This window comes from Myxine glutinosa, chromosome 10 (genome assembly GCF_964187855.1).
Source record: "Myxine glutinosa chromosome 10, kmMyxGlut1.1, whole genome shotgun sequence".
NCBI lineage: Eukaryota > Metazoa > Chordata > Myxini > Myxiniformes > Myxinidae > Myxine > Myxine glutinosa.
Window position 1 is genome coordinate 59,987,944 of NC_136270.1, and position 22,382 is coordinate 60,010,325.

The 22,382-nt window shown below is 44.8% G+C and overlaps 1 long non-coding RNA gene across 1 annotated transcript; it reads left to right on the forward strand.

Annotated features, from left to right (window-relative positions):
• The first annotated feature begins 5,751 nt into the window (after positions 1-5,751).
• Positions 5,752-9,881, forward strand: LOC144894042 (uncharacterized). The gene is made up of 2 exons (XR_013624737.1): positions 5,752-6,630; positions 7,192-9,881. It is a non-coding gene; the product is annotated as an uncharacterized LOC144894042 (long non-coding RNA).
• Positions 9,882-22,382: the final 12,501 nt, after the last annotated feature.

The window sequence follows — 22,382 nt, forward strand, 5'->3', positions numbered from 1 at the left end:
CCCCCCTCAGAAATTAATCAGGTCACCGCAACAAATCTCAGACTGAGATATAGAATATAGAATATAGATATAGAATAGACTGACGTCACTTTCGGCACTGGGTTCTGTGGGTTGATTATCGGCGGGAAATTCCAACTGACATAGTTTCGGTTTGTGGAAAGTGCATGCCTTTTCATATATTTTTTGTGTACACTCGTGGTGGATGATATGTTTTAGTTTTTGAGTTATTTTTATAGACAGATAAACGGTGTAGCACAATGCATAATTTGGAAAATCATACCAGTGTTGTTTCACTAAAAAAAGTACAAGTCTAATAATAAAATATTGAAAAATATATGATTTTTTTTCGATAATTGATTTTTATAATAATTAATCTAAAACAAAATGCTTCATATTATTTTTTATTTAGACGGTACACATCGGACGTATATTTAGTCGTCAACCGCACATCGATAGCTAGTATAGAAGTCCAGATACACGTGCAACAATGTACCCCACCAAATGGGTATTTTCGAGCTGGGTGGTTTCAAAGATGGCGTCCATCCGGGCACTAAGCTACCGTTCTCAGATGTCCATCACACCTTTTCTGACACTTGAGACATTGGTCTAATGGAAAATCATAATGAGAATTACTCCCCCCCCGGAGCATTCACTTCAAAAAATGGCCGGTTGGCTCAAGGACTAATAGTCAAGTTTGAGGAAGTTGATTTGAAGGCAGGATTTTATTTCAGTGATGCAGTTTGTCAGGATAGCGTGGGTGGCGGTGGAGATGGACTTGGTGGAGATGAAAAGCTGGATGTCATCGGCGAAGCAGTGGAATTGGAGACCATGACGGTGGATTAAGTGACCAAGGGGGGACAGTTGCAGGATGAAGAGGAGGGGGCCAAGAACTGAACCTTGGGGGTGGGGAGCAGTGGGGGATTTGCAGTTATTGATGGAGATGAACTGGCGTCTGTCGGAGAGGTATGATTTGATCCAAGAGAGGGCAGTGCCGGTAATGTTAAAGGTGGTTTCAAGTCGGGTGAGGAGGATGGTGTGATTGATGGTGTCAAAGGTGGCGCTGAGGTCGAGGAGGATGAGAATGTTGAGGTTGCCAGCATCGGAGGAGAGGAGAAGGTCGTTGGTGATTTTGAGGAGAGCAGTTTCAGTACTGTGGTTGGAGCGGAATCCGGATTGGAATGTTTCATACAGGTTATTGGCAGAGAGGTGATGTTTGAGTTGAGTGGCTACAGCGCGTTCCAAAACTTTTGACAGAAAGGGTAGGTTGGAGATGGGTCTGAAGTTGTTTAGGGTGTCAGGGTTGAGTCCAGGTTTTTTCAGAATGGGGGTAACAGCAGCAATTTTGAGGGATGGTGGGACGATGCCTGTAGACAGGGAGGAGTTTATTGTTGCAGTGATAAGTGGAGAGAGAGCAGGAGAGAGAGTGGAGCTGGTCTATTTTTATATACAGTCACGTGAAAAAGTAAGTACACCCCATGTAAAGTTTTGACTTTTTCAACATATTTCAACATACAGCTATTTGATCTTCATTTCAACAATATTGATAGATAAAGGTGATATAATATAACAAATATCATGAAACATTTACATTTTGTAGTCCATTGTATAATTTAAATAAACATAAATGCAAATTTCGCATGTGGAAAAAGTAAGTACACCCCGAAATTTATCACTACTTAAAATACCTAAAATTAGAATCAGGTGCACCAGCTCAGGTGCAAATGATTAGAACATCGTCAGAGAGGATCCTGGAGGAACCTGTCTTATTTAAACCTCAGACATTTCGTTTGGTTTGCTCTTTGTTGTTGAAGTGTGTGGCGTCACCATGCCTAGATCAAAATAGCTCTCTGAGGCCTTCAGAAAGAAGGTTAGAGATGCCTACGAGTCTGGGAAGGGATTTAAAAAGATCTCCAAACAATTTGAAATCAATCATTCGATTGTCCGGAAGATCATCTGCAAGTGGAGAAGATTCCAAACAACTGCCAACTTGTTCAAGCCAGGCCGCCCCAGCAAGTTCAGCCCGAGAGCAGACCGCAAGATGCTGAAAGAAGTCTCTTAGAACCCCAGAATGTCATCACGGGCCCTACAGGTAGCCCTTGCCACTGTTGATGTCAAAATGCACGAGTCTACCATTAGAAAGAGGCTGCACAAATTTGATCTACATGGGAGGTGTGCCAGGAGGAAACCTTTGCTGTCCAGAAAGAACATCAGGGCAAGATTAAAGTTTGCCAATGAACACCTAGGCAAAGACCAGCACTTCTGGAACAATGTGCTCTGGACAGATGAGTCAAAGGTAGAGCTATTTGGCCACAGTACCAGAAGACATGTTTGGCGAAAACCAAAGACAGCATTTGACCACAAGAACCTGATACCAACTGTAAAGCCTGGTGGTGGAAATATTATGGTTTGAGGCAGCTTTGCTGCATCAGGGCCTGGGCAGCTCACCATCATAGAATCCACTATGAATTCTTCATTGTACCAGAGGGTGCTTGAGGATAATGTGAGGCCATCTGTCGGAAAGCTGAAGCTCAACCCAAGGTGCACCTTGCAACATGACAATGACCCTAAAAATAACAGTAAATCCACCAAGGAATGGCTGAAAAGAAAGAAATGGAGGGTTCTGGAATGGCCAAGTCAAAGCCTGGATCTAAATCCCATCGAGATGTTGTGGGGGGATTTGAAACGAGCTGTGAATTCTGCATTGAGGAGTGGGCAAAAATTTCTCCCAGTCGATGCCAGAGACTGGTAGACAGTTATAAGAAACGCCTACTTGAGGTTGTTTCTGCAAAAGGGGGCAATACCACCTATTAGAGCCAAGGGTGTACTTACTTTTTCCACATGCGGAATTTGCATTTATGTTTATTTAAATTATACAATGGACTACAAAATGTAAATGTTTCATGATATTTGTTATATTATATCACCTTTATCTATCAATATTGTTGAAATGAAGATCAAATAGCTGTATGTTGAAATATGTTGAAATATGTTGAAAAAGTCAAAACTTTACACGGGGTGTACTTACTTTTTCACATGACTGTATATGTATAGATCTGCAACACGCGCTCGTGCGCGCGCGCGCGCACACACACACACACACACACACACACACACACACACACACACACACACACACACACACACACACACACACACACACACTTGCGGATCTCTGCGCCGGCCTTTTCCCCTTACCAAAGGGGGAATTAGTCCCCTTGTCTTTGACTGACCGACGGGACCCGAGGCCTATGACGTCCTTTCCGGACGGCGTTAAATAGGGTTGTCGGACCAGATTCGCTATTACCTAAGTACTAACGCTACCCTGAAACGAGGAGACAAGCCTCGCCCGAATCACTGGTGTCGGTGGATACGCCGAGCGGTAGCGAACCCGTGACCCGAGCCGTTATCAAGGACTAGATCCCGATCCGAGCGGTTCTTATTCGTGCCACGCTTACCCAATGGAGGAAATCACTGAAACGGTCGAATTTGGAAGAAAGGAATAACACGATTTATTTACACTTTGTACAATAAGAAGAATAAAACACAGTACAGCCTTAAACAGTCTCATACTTATCCCAAGACAAATGGGCCCGTCACACTCAGACACACTCATACGGGGTTGCAGACGAACAGGTCGATGGTCCAGGGATTGCGTCCAGGCAGCTCGCTCTCCGGTCCCCAACTCGCACCGTGAAGTAGATGAACACAGCAGCCAGGAACTCTCCACGTGTCGTTTGGCGCGCACGGGATTATTACAGGGCGAACGGTAGGGCTTGCTTTGGCGGTTACACTTGCGGCTCAGCCGCGTACGTAATAAGCGAATAGTTCGTAATAGTTCAATAAACACGAACAATGCGCTTCTCAATCAAGGGCACTCGACACTGTCGTGTGCACGCCGATCCTCTCAATGCACTTCTCTTGCAATGCGCGATTCCTTTCAGTCCTCGTATCGGCCAGTTCGCTCAGTCCTCTCAGTCCTTTCGCACGAGTCCTCATAAGGGCAGTCCTCTCCAACAAGTCCTGTTCAAGGGCTTTGTGTGAAGACTTATATAGCCTTGCCCAGCGAACCCTCTCGAACTTACTCGATGCGTCGTGCCATGCCCTATCAAGCCATGCCCTCAGCCCTGGTTGGCTGTTGCTCATACCGTCACCGCCTCTGACCTGCTGCTTGACGCGGCCACACCTCGACCCTCGCGCTCCTCCCTCTTTTTAGGCCTACCTCGTGTTACTGGGCTTGTTTCGAGCGAAACCAAGGGCAGCGAACGTTGCTGGCCGCCAAAGCGTAACAAACTTGAGGGATGCCAAATGGGGCACGGGGCATCATCGAGTTTTCCCATGATGAAAATGAAGGGTGGCCACAAAATGAAAAGGACCTAAGCTCATTTCTTTACACAACGCAGATGTCACTCGGGAAATGGCCTACTCTTACACATACTATGACATAACTAATTCTAATGGGCCTACGTGTTGCTTGTGGACTAACTATGGGGGGCAAACCTTTAACCTTTCATAATGTTATGTGTACAATCTCAAAACCTCAACAATTTATATATATATATATATATATATATATATATATATATATATATATATATATATATATATATATATATATATACATATATATATATATAACACACTAAACAGGGGTTTATAATTGGGAATATTTGAAAAAACAACGGGACTGGGAGAAAACAAAAGGACTGAACGTAGTCGGGAGAAAAGACAATAAAAAAGACGATTGTGGACTCGAACTAGGAAGATGTCGGCCTCAAATACCTGGCATGAAAAGTCTGACGAATACTCACAAATTGGCAAAATTTTAAAAACAAAACCCAACTAGAGGAACACAGTAAACACAGAGACAGAAAAATAAACATTATAAACTCGACAAAGCGACCGGGAGTACTTATCTTTGTCATCAGTCCGTCCGTCAGTCAATCCGTCCATAAACACAACACTTTTCTCCGAAACCGCTGATGGGATTGTGACCAAATTTGGCACAAATTATATTTGTTGTGTTGTGACTAAAGTTTGTTCACGGCATTAAAAAAAAAATCGTGGTCTAGGGGGTCTACTGGGGGTCAAAGTGGGTCCAGGTTTGACTCCCCAAAATAGATATTTGTTTTCTTCTCTGAAACTACACACACGATTTAGATAAAACTTGACCACAACCTTCATCACCCGTGATGTACCAAAGTTTGCTCATGGCATTGAAAAAAATCAGGCCCTGAGAGGGTGAATGAGGGGGGTGGGAGGGCATGGGGGATTGTCCCCCAAAATGGGTATTTGCTCTTTTCTCAGAATATACACATTACACATGCAATTCTGATGAAACTTGACATCACCCGTGTTGTAGCAAAGTTTGTTCACAGCATTAAAAAAAAATCGTGCCGTGAGGGGTCTACTGGGGGGTTGCCCCCCAAAAGAGGTATTTGCTCTTTTTTCTGAAACTACATACACAATTTCAATGAAACTTCACCACAACTTTCATTACTCGTGATGTACCAATGTTTGTTCAAGGCATTAGAAAAATTGGGGTCTGAGGAGGTACACAGGGTGGAAGGGGTTGGGGGGGTGGGGGGGGGGGGGGGGGTTGGGTTGGGATTTCCCTCCAGAATAGGTATTTTTTGGTTTGTTTGTTTAAAGTCTTATTTGATTATGTTAGTATCATTGTACATACTGCCCTGTCTTCTGGAAACCATTTAAATTGGTTTTAAATACCTTTAGTTAGTGTAGTATACTGTTTATTCTACCAGCTGAGTGCCAGGGGTATTGCCCCTATTTTTTTTGAAACCATTTGAGCTTTTGATGTAAAATTTTCAAAAAAACCATTAATGTGAATATGGAGAAGACTAATTGATTTTTGAGTCAAAGGTCAAAGTCACAGTGAGTAGACGCATGCCTTATTAGCCTGTCCACCTCTGTACACCGTGAGAAGGCTGGGTTTTGTTTTTTATTGCTTCCGTGTTTATTTATTTATTTATTTCCCATTGACATTCGGTATGTTTGTCCAGGCCATAACATATTACCTTTTTTTTGTTTGTTTTTTTGTATACAAGGTCGAGGCTCATGAAAGAGTGAACATTAATCACCAAAAAAAAAACTGGCGCATAAAACATAATAAGGGGAGCAGTAGACAAGATGGGGAGAGAGGGGGGAAGCACACAAGCACAACATTTGAGAGCAGGGACATCGGGAGATCTGTGGGAGGGAGAGGGTTTGAGGGGAAGTGGGAGAGGTATAAAACGTATGGACACTGCAAGGACTTTCAGGAAAGAAGTTGTTATTTCAAAAACGTGTATCTGGGGTGAATTAACGGGGGTATAAAAGATCAAGGTTTTGGATGGGGGAAGATAAGAGATGGTGGTGAACAGCTGTTTTATAGACCTGAAGGGAGGAGAGTGATTGAAGAGAGTGGGGGAGTTTGTTCCAGAGGCGGGAATAAGGAGGAATGAAAGAGTGAAGGTGAACAGAGAGTCTTGATTTTGGCAGTTTCACTAGAATTGGGTTGCTGGCAGATGTTGTGCGACCTGCAGGAATATTTGGGGGACAGAGCACAGACAGAACAGGGGGAGCAAGGCCGGAGAGGAGTCGGTAGAAGACAGAAACACCGCCTACTTGCCTGCGGTGAGTAAGTGAAAGGCTCTCGCAATCAGCTTCATCGTGGGAGATTCCACCAATTGAGCTTCGTCATCAAATTTTCAACACACTTTTATTATGACAATATGGAGAATAGAACAATTTTATATGCTGTTTTCATCAAGTTTAGTTTGAATGCAAAAAGGATGAGGATGGGCTTTGCATTTTGAGTTGCTTTCTCTTATTATTCTTATTATTCTCGTTCGTATTGTGTCTGAAAATACAATTATGCGTATGCTTTACGTACGAGTTGCACAACATGATTCATGGATCACTGTGGAAATAAATATAATTTAAAATGCCATCTCATGTTCTTGAGGCAGTTGTGTCTTGCCAGCTTGTCTGTCTGTGGTGTTCTGCCCGAAATCACGTTCATTGCTGTCATGGCAGTCTCATGGCAAGGATTCCACTGAGTGGTTTGCCTTTGCTTTTCCAGTGGTAGTTTGGGGAAGAGTTTGTCATTTGTTCAGCATGCTGGTGATCACTCGCCGAATCTACGCAAAATATCCCATCGAATTTTTAATGTGATTTTTGCTTTTTTATCCACAGTGGGAAGAAGAGGAAACTCGTCGAGACTGGGGCAGGTGAAGAAAGTTCGAGTTGCGGTGCAGGTGAAGGCGATGAAGATGGGAGCAGCTCGGAGGCAGATGAAATGGCAGCAGCATTAGAAGAAAAACTTGATAATTTAATGTAGTGCTGCACGGTAGACTGATTGTGACTGATGAGAGTTGATTAAAGAGAAGTCTTGGACAAATATACCAGAGGAAGAGGTGTGGGGAGGATGAGCTAGAGATGATGGAAAGGTGTGAGCGAATGAGAGTTTGAGAAGCTAAGACGGTGCATAAAATGCGCCGACAGTACCCGACACGTGACAGCAGGTTTTATCTTTCGCTGTCTTTTTTTTTTCTTCAAAATAACCTTTGTGTTCAGTTTCTTATTTACACATTATGACTTTAAATACTGCCAGCGTGATGTCCTGCCCGGGTTTATTCGATTTTACGACAGGCCGGCGGCAAACGTCTCCGACAGCAGCGGGTCCACCGTGTCTCGTCGGAGAAAGGCACCGAGGCCGCAATGACCGAAGGTGGAGTCCCGTCGGTGTACGTTTTCTCACCCTCGTTACGCCGTGTGATTGACGTAGCATCACCAGCAGCACAGGAACCTCCGATCATTTGACTCGCGTTTTCAGCAGTTCCTGGTCTTTTGTTAACGGCTCCTTATTATGGACATCTTTGCGAGACTCGTGGGTATGCGTTGCATCTCGCCCCGTAACAGGAGGCTGACTTCGACCTGCCACTTTGGTTGACGTGAGCGGTCGTTTTTATTTGTTTCTGGTTCTCTTTTCCAGTCCTTCGTCGCATCTGTTGTTGGTTTTGAGTTTGTACATTTTCTACCCGAACGGACTTCTGGTCCTCATTTTGCTTTTGTTGCATTGCTGCGTTAAAAGCCTTACCATTGTATCATTCTCTCAACCCGTGGCCCATTTATTTTTGTTTTTGTTTTGGGTTTTAACTATGTTATCAGCTGACCTCAACAAACTACTGGCTTTTAAGCAAGGAACTTCTTTTTTTTTTCTTCTTTTTTTTAATCTTCAGTGAACTTTTCTGTAGCAGGGAAGTGTTTTTTAAAAAGTGAATTTGTGGAGAAATACGTGCAGCGTCGGTCTTGTTTTCCGCTGACATTTGTCTTTGTTCAACAAGCACTTGATATGTACCTGGTATTTGTTTTAAAATGACCTCATGTACACATGTAATGAATTTTTATACTCTAAATGACCCAAAATCACAAAAAGATGTTCCACTTGCATCTTTTAAAAACGTTTGGCCCCGTCATTTATGGTTAGCTTTGGTTTAACCCCTCCTCTCTACCGTCCGGTGCTTTTGATTCTCGGTAATTCGACTCGATCGGACGTGTTATTCCGGCATCATCACGTGATCCTTCGCATATTCCAAAGTCTGGTTTTGGGATGTCGGAGCACCGCGTGACCTGTAGTAATTGTACATCGTCGGAGTACTGTCCAGCTCACATGGAATCGGTCTTGCGAATGCTAAACCAAGCAAGATAACTTCTTTTTGACTGGTTTTTTTTTTTTTTACCTGAATTAATTTGCTGACGTCACTCCAAGGCTCGGCTGGCCCAGGCTTGCATTGACCAGTACAACAGAAGTGCATTGTGTGCATCTTAGGAGCCTTTATTTTCTTTCTTTCTTTTTGTTAATTCCATGCAGTTTCACCAGATTCTATAAGAGTTCGGACTTTTCCGTTCCGCCACATGGAGGTTGAGTGAAGGCCTTGCAAAAGAACCATTTGTTGCTGTTTGGAACAAAATACGGGAATACATTTTTATACTTTGATTTAACATGGATGTATGTGTTTTATTGTATCAAAATCTTTAGCTTGTACTTTTGAGGTTTAACAAAACTATTTTTTCCACCTTTATGGATTGTTATTACTTTGTACGCGTCATTAGTTGAGTGATCAAATTAGCACTGTTAATGGTCAGTGGTAGGTGTCGGACAACCAAGATTGAAGGCCTCATGCTAAGTGACACCACGATCTTGAAATACCTAAATTGGACGGGCATCATTTGCTGCTAGGTATGAAATTGATGTGGTCATCGTGGCACATATTTGAGACTTTTGGAACCACAATGGTTTTTGCTGCTTGTGAATGTGATAAACGTTCGGCAAAGGTGAGTTGGATTTTGTACGTGTCATGGCACTAAAAGACACATTTGTTTGCTTAAGCCGCCTCCCCTCTGAACCCCTTCCCTCTGAACCCCGTCCCTCTGAACCCCGTCCCTCTGAACCCCGTCCCTCTGAACCCCGTCCCTCTGAACCCCGTCCCTCTGAACCCCGTCCCTCTGAACCCCGTCCCTCTGAACCCCGTCCCCTTCCTCCTACCCCCTACCCCATCCTCTTTACTCCCCACTCCATCCTTCCCCTCCCACAACCAATGCCGCCCCGTCGCCTTCCCACTCCAACCTATCCAGCCCAGCCTCTTCACCTCCCCGCTCCCATTTTTTTTTGTGCCACGAATGTTTATTATGGGAATTCCCTAAGCTCCCCACCTCAGCTAATGATTCGTCCATGCCAGGTGTGACGCAGTGCAATTCGTGCTCATTCACCTCGCTTGCTACTCGGATAATGTGCCGAGGGTTTGTATATTGTACAGAACGAAAACCGATGTTGAATGTTGATTTTAGTTTTTGTGAAATAAACTTTTTTATTTGTACGAACACGTACATTTTTCGATGCCCTTTCTTCAATGTCCAATCAAATATTAGCAAAAGTGATTGTGCTTAGTTTTGATAATCGAGAAACTTTGTAGATTGAGATCCAAAGTATTTCCTTTTTATCTTTTAGTTAAACTTTAAGTATATTGTAATGTTCATTGTCGAAGAAGAACGTACTTCGATCTTCCTTGTGTTTTCGTGTCACGTGGGTGTTTTGCTGGTTTTTCAGCTTTTCTGTCTTTCCAGTTTACTTCAAAATCCGACCCGAGGTGCCTTAGATAAATATATGCGTAAACTTAGCGAAACTATGCTCTTCGTTATCCTACTTTGATCTGTGATTGGGTTTTTTTTTTTTTTTGCTCGAAGTCCATTGATCAGACATTGGTAATATTAGCAATTAAGTTGCCCGTGCCCGCATGGGGATGGAGGCAAAAACGCAAATGCCGTCTTCTGTCATCGATCCGACAAGTTGGGAGCAACAATTCACATTTATTGCTGCATCCGATGCAATTTAAATGCTCCAGTTCAGGGGTTCTTAACCTGTGGTCCATGAACCCCTTTGGGGTCCGTGGATGGGCTTCAGGGGGTCCGTGAACCAGGCGCAAAGACTCTGCCAACAATCCTGAAAGAAGTCTTTGGTCAGGTTCACGGTGTTTTTTCGTTCAAAAGTTTTGGAGATTAGCAAAACTATACATTTTTGGAATATTCAGAGCATGAGGAATCCAAAAATTAATGTTGGCATTTGCGTGGACACGTGCATGGCCGCCATTTTGTATTTTCAAAATGGCCGCCATAAAATACAATTTGCGCTATCTCGGCTTCCAGTCAACCTAGAATCTTATTTAAATATGCTAATCCATGTTTTCTGTGTCAAGAAAACCATTGGTGGGATCATTAGATTTCTAATCCTAACACTTGCTTCACTTTTAGGACTTTCCAGATGACACAGGACAGTGAGGAAGATCTGTAAAAGCATATTCCTGAACGGTGTAGACCTAGTAGATCCTGCGTATCGGACTTATAGTTCAATCTGATACTAACAAGGCTGCTTTCTTGCTTTATAAACCCATACCTATAAACTTCAAAGGACTTGCAATATCATGTATTGTGTAATACAGTTATATCACAAATATAAAGACAATGGTTTTCAATTACTTTTGTTTGTAGCTTTTATATACTCCTGAGCACTATTTTGAGGCCTTTATTGGATTCCTTGACCCAGAAAATATAGGATTAGCATATTTAATTAAGTTTCTAGGGTGACTAGAAGCCGAGATAGCGCAAAATATGTATTTTATGGCGGCCATTTTGAAAATCTTTCTCCATGCTCTGGATTCTCCATGCTCTGATGATTCCAAAAATGTACAGGTTTGCTAATCTCCCAAAATTTTGAACGAAATTATATTTGTTAACATAGTGAACCTGACTACTTGTCTACTGCCGTGAAAGTCGTCAACTTCATCAGAGCCAGGGCTCTGAATCATCGCGTTTTCAAGAGGTTTTGTCACGAAATGGGAGCAGAATATGAAGTTCTTCTCTACTCTACCACACACAAGTTCGCTGGCTTTCCAGAGGACAAATCTTGAGGTGCTTAATGGAACTTAGGGCAGAAGTTTCACTTTTTTTGAGAGAAAAGGAAAGTCCACTCGGAACAGTTTGACAGGGAGGAGTTCATTCATGGCTTGGCTTATTTGGTGGATATTTATGGCCATATTAATGTGGTAAGTCTCGATTCAAGGTCCTGCACTCACCATTATGGATGCTGCTGAAAACCTACAAGCTCTTTTGGCCACTGTGGAAGAGGAGATGGGAGGCAGACAACTATGCAAACTTTCCAATGCTGGAGGAAGTGCTTCTGCAGGATGGAGTCGAGAGAGACAACGCCCTGTCAATTTCTCTGCAGTCAGAAATGTGCAGACACCTGGAAACACTGCACAACAATTTGGATATATTTCACTTTATTCAGGGAATGGTCATTGATTTTTACATGAAAAAAGTGAGATATATTCTTTGTAAAGATTGTTTAAAAAAAAATCTGATTATGACTGTGAAGGAAATAATTTTCTTGTGTAATAAAATGTATTCATTGTATGCAAAATTTTGTGTTCATGTGCTTATGTGCATTTTGCTGGGAAGGGGTCCGTGTAGCTTTCGCCAGATTCTCAAAGGGGTCCATGACTCAAAAAAGGTAAAGAACCCCTGCTCTAGTTAATGGAACTTTGTTCGATATCTGTAGCTTTTTTGATGCTTAAGCTCCGTAATAAACATTTAGTGTAGCAGCATAGCAAACCTGTTGTGCATTTTGTGATACAAGCACCAAATTTGGCACAAATGTACATTAATATGTTGCGAACATTTTCAGATATTGGGCCACTTGAAATTCCGTAATTTTTTTTTTCAAATTTCGTAATTTCAAATTTTTCGGGTGACACCGTCACAATTTCGGTCTTCGAGGCCGGCCGATATAGTGGGGCGGCTTAGCCCAAATATTCAAAAGAATTGTGCATTTTGTGATACAAGCACCAAATTTGGCACAAATGTACATTAATATGTTGCGAACATTGTGTGGTCAGCAATGAAGACGAGAGTCTGAATTACATGTATGCAAAAGACCTTGTGAACCAGTGAAGCAAATACACGGGTAAGCATGAATTAAATCTAGGGCATGATATAATTTCCATGATGTTTACCTCTACACTCAATGGTGGAAGGAGGTAATGTTTTGATCCCAGCTTGTCTGTTTGTCTGTTTGTCTGTTAGTCCACAAAATTCCAGACAAAGCTTGTAGTAGTGGTAGTGGTGATAACAGAAATTGTTATATAGAACTGAACTTATATTATTATTATATGCAGAAAATAACTTCATTTCTATATGCCCTGCAGTGGACAGGTTAATTGGTTTATGCACTGAAGGGGTCACCCTGGTGTGCACTGCTGTGTTCTGCCTCACTGAGTTGTTCAGGTATGATGTACTCAGCACAAGCTTCCGGTCGGCCCGGAGGTGGGGGTGCGGGGCCTGTCACGGAACGTCAAAACAAACGGCCTGCCGGGGCCGCCCAAAAGTCGGGCGTGAGGGGCGCGTCCACTAATGGAACGCCTCTCGCTTCCCAGATCGAGGGCTACGTGGTCAGGAGAACCTCGTCCCTTCCGGTCACACTTTGCCTATCGGCCGGCCTCGAAGACCGAAATTGTGACGGTGTCACCCGAAAAATTTGGAAAAAAAAATTACGGAATTTCAAGTGGCCCAATATCTGAAAATGTTCGCAACATATTAATGTACATTTGTGCCAAATTTGGTGCTTGTTTCACAAAATGCACAATTCTTTTGAATATTTGGGCTAAGCCGCCCCACTAATTGTATTGGTGTCAATAGGATTCAATCATAGTCGGAGGATGCTTGGGTTACCGAATGTATTGTCACGTGCACGGGTGTGCGAACCTTCTGAGGGATGGGGCGTGGCCCCGCATAACTACGCCGTGATTGGCTGCATTCAAAGCGTCAGACATGGAAGCCCGCGAATTGTGCCGATAGTGGGAAGAGGTCTCCACAGCAAATATACTAAAAATGAATACTAATGTATGGTATCTCAACGTAGTAAGCCTAGTTACGACAGAGCGTAGACAGGGATAGGTAACAGTGGGGAAAGAAATTTAAGGCAAGCGGAGCAGATCGGAAAAAAAACAACCGAGGGGATGATTGCTTTACTGTACTGGTTCTGCACCTCGTGCAGGATGGTACTGCCTACTGGGGGTGCGGTGCCCTTTCTGAAGGGTGGGGAGTCATCGCCGGCACCACTACTTCAGAGTATGTCTCATTACTTTAACTTCCATTATTCATGCTGTGTTTGTGATTATATATGTCATAACGTAAAGCAGGAGCTTGAGAATGACCCTCGACGAAACCGTACATTTGAACGATCCATGGCAGTGTAGTTAGTGCCATAGCCTTCGCTATTTATTTTCCTTCGTAAAACCAATCGGGTTTTCTTTTTTTGCGATATCGAGTTGAACTGACTACTTGTTGGGTTTACCTTTGCGCTGGCCTGAAATAAATTGTGACCAACGGTTACCGTCGTAGCGACAATAATTCAGGACTGGGTGGTGTAAGTGAAAGCGTGTATTTCTCATTGGTGGTTGTGATCTTCGCTTTTGGAACATCTCGATGGCAGACAAAGATTCCAAGTCATTGCAAGAAGCGACAGCAGCGGTTCGTGGATAAAACTGAGAATGTAGATTATTGAGGAATGAGTTTAATTAGGTCTGGTCGTCCGTGGTTAAATGTATCCCGAATATCTTCCGGCGTGGTTTGGAGCTCGACTTTGTGCTGTTATGTTCCATTCAAACTGACTGATCGATGGAGGAGTGATAGATATATTTATATGGTGTAGGCTAACGCAAACATGTCAAAAACTAAATGGAGAAATCTAATAAATATCAAGCTAAACAATCGGGACAAGGTAAACAAGGCCGAAGGATCAGCATACATCTTACATTGCTCAGGTAAATCAGAATGACGAGCTAAGCGTGTTGGATTGTAGAGCTACTGATGCTATCGTTGCCAGGGAAGTGAATATTGTTACGAATTTGGGTAGTGATATATGTAGAGCAGAGTAGATCTGAATAGGTAACATGCTTCGACTGTCGCGATAGGGAATCTACCTGTAATAAGTTCTGTGTGTTTTGTCGGTCAAGGTGTATACTTGTGAATCTACCAAGAGATTCGGGTGATAGGTAGTGTAGGGGTTAATGAGTAGAGCCCTTGTATGTCTCACCTGGTAATCAAACCTTTGTCCCTTATGGCACTGCAGACCACGTAGACACTAGTTAGGACCTTTAGTACAACATTAGTACATCTGATGAAGTTGACGTTCTCCTTCCTGAGCTGCGAAAAGCGTTGATCATTTTGATCATTTCTCCGAGTTACCAATCATTTTGATAGCTCGTCAGACACACACACACTCCTGTTCTTCCCCTCTATTCTTGGCTGTGTGTGTGTGTGTGTGTGTGTGTGTGTGTGTGTGTGTGTGTGTGTGTGTGTGTGTGTGTGTGTGTGTGTGTGTGTGTGAGAGAGTGAGTGAGAGATGCTTTTTGTGGAGTTGTACTGGAGCTTTCTGTTTTTTTTTGTTTTTTTTGTATACTGAATCGAGGCTCGTGAAAGAGCTAACATTTATTTCACAAACAAATCAACCAGACAAACAATATATACAAAAAGAGGGAGCGGAAGACAAGATGGGGAGAGAAGGGGAAGCACCCAACCACAACATTTGAGAGCAGGGAGAAGTGTGGGAGGGAGAGGGCTTGGGGGGAGGAGGCATGGGAAGGGGGGGGGGGGGGGGGGGGGTGAGAGGTATAAAACACAAGGGGACCGAAATTAGCGGGGGTAGAAAAGATCAAGGTTTTGGATGGGGGAGGATAAGAGATGGTGGTGAACAGCTGTTTTAAAGACCTGGACGGTGGAGTGGGATTGAAGAGAGTGAGGGAGTTTGTTCCAGAGGCGGGAGAAAAGAGGAATGAAGGTGAGCAGAAAGACTTGATTTTGGCAGTTTAACCATAAGAGGGTTGCAGGCAGATCTTGTGCGACCTGTAGGAATATTTGGGGGACAGAGCCCAGAGAGAGCTGGGGGGCAAGGCCAGAGAGGAGTCGGTAGAAGACGGAAAGACCACCAACCTGCCTGCGGTGAGTGAGTGAAAGGCCCTTGGAGTTAGCTTCATCGCGGGAGATTCCAATGATTCTGAACGCTTTGGTTTCAACAGCGTGAAGAGGAGCTAGGTGTGAGGCAGGAGCACCAGACCAGAGGGGAGAGCAGTATTCCATAGAGCTGCGGATGAAAGCCTTGTATGTGGTGAGGAGCTCAGGTGTGCCAAGGAAGGACTTCGCACGACGGAGGATGCCCAGTCGGCGACTGGCTTTGGAGGCCAGATTTGAAATGTGGTTTTCCCAGGAAAGATCATGGCAAATAGTGAGACCCAAAAGCTTGAGTGACAGAACTTCTTGGAGAGGATTATTCAGAAAGTGGATGGGAGGGTTGTCCAGTCGGTCTTTTCGGAGAGACATCGTAAGAGTGTGAGATTTATCAGGATTGAAAGACATGTTCCATTTGTTTGCCCAGTCTGTGATTTTGGCCAGGTCTGCAGAGAGTGAGGAGGCTGCAGACTGCCGATCTGAGGGATGAGGAATGGAGCGACAGAGAGTAGAGTCGTCAGCAAAGAGATAGAGAGGATTTTCAAGAGAGTCAGAGAGATCATTGATGAAGACCAGAAAAAGCACAGGCCCCAGAACATTACCTTGGGGAACTCCAGCCTGAACAGGAAGAGGAGATGAGAGAAACCCATTCAGGGCCACACGTTGACTACGACCACCAGAGAGGAAGTCCGCCAGCCATGCGTGGAGATTTCCATGGATACCAAAGGAGGAGAGTTTGGTGAGCAGAGCAGGGTGCCAGACCGTATCGAAGGCACGTGAAATATCAAGGGAGACAGCTCTAATTTCCTGTTTGGCGTTGAGGACCTCCATCCATTGTTGAGAAAGCAGAAGCAGCATGTCCAGAGTAGAGTGACCAGGTCTGAAACCAAATTGATGATCAGAGATCAAGCCATTGGAGAAGAGGAAAGATTTCATATCTGAAGCAATGATGGATTCCATGACTTTGCTGATAATTGGGAGAAGGCTGATTGGTCTGTAGTTGCTAGGATCTGTTTTTGCACCTTTTTTTCTGCAAAGCGGTGATGTTGGCTGATTTCCAAGCAGATGGCAGATGACCTTGAGCAAAAGAGAGGGTGAAGAGAACAGAAAGAGGGAGTGAAAGAGCGGAAGAACATGATTTTAGGACCCGTGGGCTGATGCCGTCAGGACCAGTTGCAGAATCAGAGTCGAGGGTTGACAGAAACTTTTCCACCTTGTCAGGAGGAAAGGACACGGAGTCCAGGAGCAGCAGGGTACGACTGGGTATGGTGGGTACAGAGAGGGATGGGTTTGGGACACAAGATTTAGAGGCAAACACAGAGTTGAGGCATTCAGCTTTTTCACGTGCGGAGTCAGCTGTGTAGCCGTTTGAGGTAAGGGAGGGGATGGAGGGGGAACAAACACCAGAAACGGATTTGACCAGACGCCACCAGGATTTGGAAGAGGGAGACAGATAAGAGAGTTCGGTCTTGAGAACGGAGAGATATTGTTTCCTGGCTCTCCTGAGGGTGGACACACACTTGTTTCGGGCTTTGTGAAAGGAAATGAGATTTCCTTCCGTTGGATTTGCTTTCCAGGAGACGAAGGCAAGTTGTTTCTGGGCAACAGCCTCACCACAAGATTCCGTGTACCATGGACGGGAGGAAGGGTATGACAACTGAAGACGAGATGGGATAAATCTGTGCATGAGAGAGAGCAATTTACTTTGGAAGAATTCCCAGGATGAGTTGATGTCAGAGGTGGTAGAGATGGGAGACCAGTCCAGATGATTGATGGCTGCTTGAAGACCGTGCCAGTTGGCCTGAGTGAAATGCCAGACTCGTCGACGCTGAGCCGGCTCCCTGAGGATGGTCAGAGAGATGTCCACTTTAACAAGGACATGATCAGATGATCCGATTGGAGCAGAAGAAGAGCAGCAGACATTTTCAGGGAAGTTAGTCATAACCAAGTCCAGAAGAGAAGATGTTCCGTTGACTGCGATCCGGGTCGGGAAATTGACAGATTGTGTCAGTCCCAGTGAGTCGCAGAAGTCCTTTGCTGAGGAGCCATGGCTGGTGAGAGAGGTACCCACACCCAGCCAACTGGCATGATGACAGTTGAAATCACCACATATGAGGAAGAGAGAGTTGGGATGAGTAGATAGAAGTTGGTCCATATCATCAGACAGCGAGATGTAGATGGAGTCATCACTGTTTGGTGGACGGTACAACACACATATGAACAAGAGGTGGGAGCGAAGGGGAAGCCGTAGCCAGAAGTATTCCTGGGGGTGAGGTGGAGAGAGTGCAGTGCAGGGCAAGTGAGGAAGAGAGTTTTTGATAAAGATAGCAACCCCGCCTCCAGGACGAGGCTCAGGTCTATCATACCGGAGGAGGGAGTAGCCCGGGAGAGATACTATGGAATCAGAGACATCATAAAGGAGGAAAGTTTCTGTTAAGCAGATCACGTCTGGTTTGACAGAAGCAACCTGTATGGAGAGATCAGTTAAGTTTGAACGAAGGCCCCGGATGTTTGAGGTCCATACCGTTAATGAAGAGGAAGGGGGAGCATCAGATACAGAACAGGGGGGAGGAGGGGTAGGGTAAGATGTGGAAGAGGTGGAAGAGGTAGGGAGAGCTGTTGAAGGTGTGTCAGAGATTTCAGAATAGCTCGGAGAAAGGGAAGGATGGGGCGGACAAAAGGTTTGATGGTGATTGGGTGAGCCACAATGAGGTGTTATTTGAGGAGGGGGAAGAGCGAGGCAGAAGGTTGGGGGAGATGGAGGTGAGAGTTTGAAGGGGGAAGAAGCGGGGAGGACGCTTTGAGGAGGGGGAGTGAGAGGGGGGAAATTGAGAAGCAATGAGGGTGGGGAGATTTGAAGGGGAGGGGTGAGGGGGGAGTTTGGGAGGGAAGGGACAAGGGGAGGGATTTGAAAGGGATGGGATATGGGGGAGATTTGGAGGGGAGGGGTGAGGCAGGAGTCTAGGAGGGGAGGGGCGAGGGGGCGTCTTGGCGGGGAGGGGTGAGGGGGTAGTTTAGGAGGGAGGGGCAAGGGGGGAGATTTGAAAGGGATGGGTGATGGGGAAGATTTGAAGGGGAGGGGTGATGGGGAAGATTTGGAGGGGAGGGGTTATGGGGAAGATTTGGAGGGGAGGGGTGAGATTGGATTTTTGAAAGTGTACGATTTATGGGAAACGAACATTTATTGCAAAATGAATTTCTTGTGACCTTCGAGTTAAAAATACGTTTAAGGACGCTGGATGGAGGATGGAGTGCAGGAGAGTTTAGGGAATGTAGAAAAAAGGCACTATAGGAGATGGATATTTTTTTTGGGATGAATTGATTTGGTGAGCAAGTCGAAAGCAGCCTTTTAAAGAAGAAGAAGAAAAAGGTGTTATAAAATATGACGGAATACATAACTTGAGGGGAAAGTGTAAACATTGAAGGTTAATGAGTGAAAACTATCTGGGGAAATGGGGGAGAAACACGTGGTCGAAGAACGAACGAACGAACGAATAAGAATGAATAAACGAATGAGAACAGAGAAGGAAATGTTTTTTTTTTTTTTTTTTTTTTTTTTTTTTTTTTTTTGAGTTGAGATTTACACAAGGAAGTAGGCTATGGGTGAAAAGACTGGGAATACAGAGAACGAAAGTTATTGGATCACAAACGACGGATCGCTGAGAAAAACAAAGCCTCAAGGTTGTACAGTGCACACTGTACAAGGCCTCAAGACACGACACGAATTAACACGATTTTCAATACAGGTATGAAAGATTTGCACCGAAAAATCTTCGTCGGGACACAATATACGTACAACACCATAAATAAATACAGTTTTAACGAAAATACAAATGGGAACAATCACTTAACTTCGATTTCAAATCGTTCGCGACGCGGCAAAGGCCTTGCTCGCGACACGGCAAACAGACGATCAAACAGACGATTGCTTAGTTTGGCCGGGCGGCCAGCTCTAGGAAGAGTCCTGGTTGTTCCAAACTTCTTCCATTTAAGAATTATGGAGGCCACTGTGCTCTTGGGAACCTTCAATGAATTTTTTTTGTAGGCTTCTCCAGATCTGTGCCTCGACACAATCCTGTCTCTGAGCTCTGCAGGCAGTTCCTTCGACCTCATGGCTTGGTTTTTGCTCTGATATGCATTGTCAGCTGTGAGACCTTATATAGACAGGTGTGTGCCTTTCCAAATCATGTCCAATCAATTGAATTTACCACAGGTGGACTCCAGTCAAGGTGTATAAACATCTCAAAGATGATCAAGAGAAATGGGAGGCACCTGAGCTAAATTTCAAGTGTCATAGCAAAGGGTCTGAATACTTATGTCAATATGATATTTCAGACTTTTCTTTTTAATAAATTTGCAAAACTTTCTAAAATCCTGTTTTCTCTTTGTCATTATGGGGTATTGAGTGGAGATTGATGAGGGAAAAAAATGAATTTAAATGATTTCAGCATAAGGCTGCAACATAACAAAATGCGAAAAAAGTGAAGGGGTCTGAATACTTTCTGAATTCACTATATATATATACTAGCAGAAGTACCCGGCATTGCCGGGCGGGGGAGGGGGAAGGGGAGGGGAGGGGAGAAAAGAGGGGAGGGGTGAAAAGGGGGGAGGGAGAGGGGAGGGGTGAAAAGGGGGGGAGGGGAGGAGAGGGGGGGAGGGGGAAGGGGGGGAGGGGAGGAGAGGGAGGGGAGAAAAGGGGTGAGGGGGAGGGGAGGAGAGGGGGGATGGGGGGGAGGGGAGGAGAGGGGGAAGGGGAGGGGAAGGGGGAAAAGGAGGGGGGAGGGAAGAAGGGGTAGGGGGGAAGGGGTAAGGGGTAGGGTGGAGGTGGGAGGGGAGAGGAAGGGGGAGGGGAGGGGGAAGGGAAGAGGAGGGCCAGTCAACAATGACGTTGCAGTTCTCATGGTAGGAGAGCAGCACAACAATCGCGACTTCGTCCTGCATCTTCGCAACAACAGCACGAAGCGGATTTTGGAGACTCACCGATCCTGTGACACCCTCCAGTACCGGCGTTGCCGGGCGGGGAAGAGTGACCCCCGTACATTCCCAACCCGTACATTCGCCCTCTCGACTCAAGCTCACTCGGACAAAAGCCTCGCACAAATTACACCGTGAAGGCCCAATGGCCATGTCTATGCCACAAATCAAGTACGTAAGCGAGTCTGGCGCACTGAATTAAAAATATATAGAACGCTCATACTCTGTGAAAAGTGAAGCCGCCGTGTCGCCATCTTGGTTAGCACGACTCGACCAACTCGCTTCGCGGATCTCATTTGTTTTGAACGTGTCCCAGATTTTAAAAGCCAGACAACTGTTAAAATGCCATTTTGTGCGGCAATAAACTGCTCCAATCGGTTACGGAAGGGTTGTGGAAAGACGTTTCACAGCTGTTTCAAAGACGTTTAATTCATATCGCACAAAATCGACAAAAATCGACACAAAACACGATCGCATAAAAGGTGAAAAAACGCAATCGCTTTTTGCTCTGAATTACGTGCAAACGTGTGACGGAAATCACCATCGCCCAGCATCGAGTGCCAACCAAGTTGGCGCCCGGTAGCTGCATCTCCACCTATGTGGTGTGAATCGCAATGGTCATTCTAGATATTTTCAGTTCAATGGTCTGGCGGCGGGGAAGGAACATCACGTGATCGCTCTGAGCGAATCAGCGAGCTGCTCTGGCACCGGCTGAGATTCCGTGTATAATGTTCCTCGCTGAAATGCGCTGAGGTAAACATGAATAAAAAATATGGATCTCGTCAAATATTTTGAGGTAGGCCATGTTCTTCCCAGGCTCAATGGCCATGTCTATGCCAAATATCAAGCACGTGAGCCTCTCCGTTTAGGAGTCAATCGGTAACATTACACACACACAAACTGTGATATATATATATATATATATATATATATATATATATATATATATATATATATATATATATATATATATATATATATATATATACATATATATATATATATATATATATATATATATATATATATATATATATATATATATATATATATTGTTGCAGATATGAGGATTGCATTTTTTTGATTGTGTTGTATTATATTGGAAATGGTGATGAACATTGTTGAATATGGCCCCTCCTGCCTCCAGAGTTGTGTAAAGGTAAAAAGGGCGTCCCGGTAGTTATTCCATGAAACACCACATTGAAGGACACGATAAAACCCTTGTTCAGTAGCTTATATCTTATTATGTGTTTTAGAGTAAGGCCTTGTCTTCCATTAGAATAATACTCCATTGCACCGAATCAATTAAGAATAGCTCCCCTTCAATACTTCCATTTCCCAGCCAAACTCTCCATCTGCGGGTAAAGCAGTTCACAAGCGTGGGGTGCACGCCCTCTCATTTCGCTGCTATAGTGAATATGTGCTCCGTGCTCTGTTTGAACAGGAAGGGCGGGGTCGCCCGGGAGAGGCAAGCCCAGGGCGCGCCACGAAGGGCGGGGCTGTTCAGCCCCATGCCCAAATAAGGAAACAAGCCCGTGGCTCGCCACGAGGGGTGTGCCGTCGGCGCCATGCCCAAATAAGGAGACAAGCCCGTGGGATTACCATACAAGGTCACGAAACAGAGCACGGGGGGGAGGGCGGTACCGAAACCGAGGAGGGCGTGTCAGACCCGCGCTGAAGGTTTGGACAGAAGGGTGCGACGATCGCTGGGACAAGCTACACGAGAGATACGGCAGAGGAGTCCAGCCCCGTTTCAACCAGCGAGTGACCCTGCCGGCGTGCGCTGAAAAGCCGAATACAAGGAGCTGCCGGCTCCTCGCTTCCCGCCCGGAGTGGACCTGCTCGCTGTG